The following is a 359-nucleotide window of genomic DNA, read 5'->3' on the forward strand; positions in this document are numbered from 1 at the left end:
GGAGGGATGGATGGAGGGATGGATGGAGGGGTGGATGGATGGATGGATGGTGGATGGATGGAGGGGTGGATGGATGGATGGATGGTGGATGGACAGACGGACGGACAGATGGTGCTGCCCAGGGAGCCCTGACCATCCAGCGGGAGCCACAGGAGTGAAAGGACATCTCTGCGCCCCTTGGGGTTGGTTTCCTTCCGAAAGGGGCTTGGGAAGGGCTGTGGGAGCTGGCGGAGAAGTCCCTGGGAGCAGCATCCATCCGTTTTCCATGTGCACGTCCACTGGGGATGGGGGCTGCTCCTCGGAGCCAAATCCTGGGAGAGGATCTGGCATTCCCGGCCGATCCCCAGCCACGCCTTGGA

Source organism: Corvus brachyrhynchos, unplaced genomic scaffold (assembly GCF_000691975.1).
Source record: "Corvus brachyrhynchos isolate BGI_N302 unplaced genomic scaffold, ASM69197v1 scaffold215, whole genome shotgun sequence".
Classification (NCBI taxonomy): Eukaryota; Metazoa; Chordata; class Aves; order Passeriformes; family Corvidae; genus Corvus; species Corvus brachyrhynchos.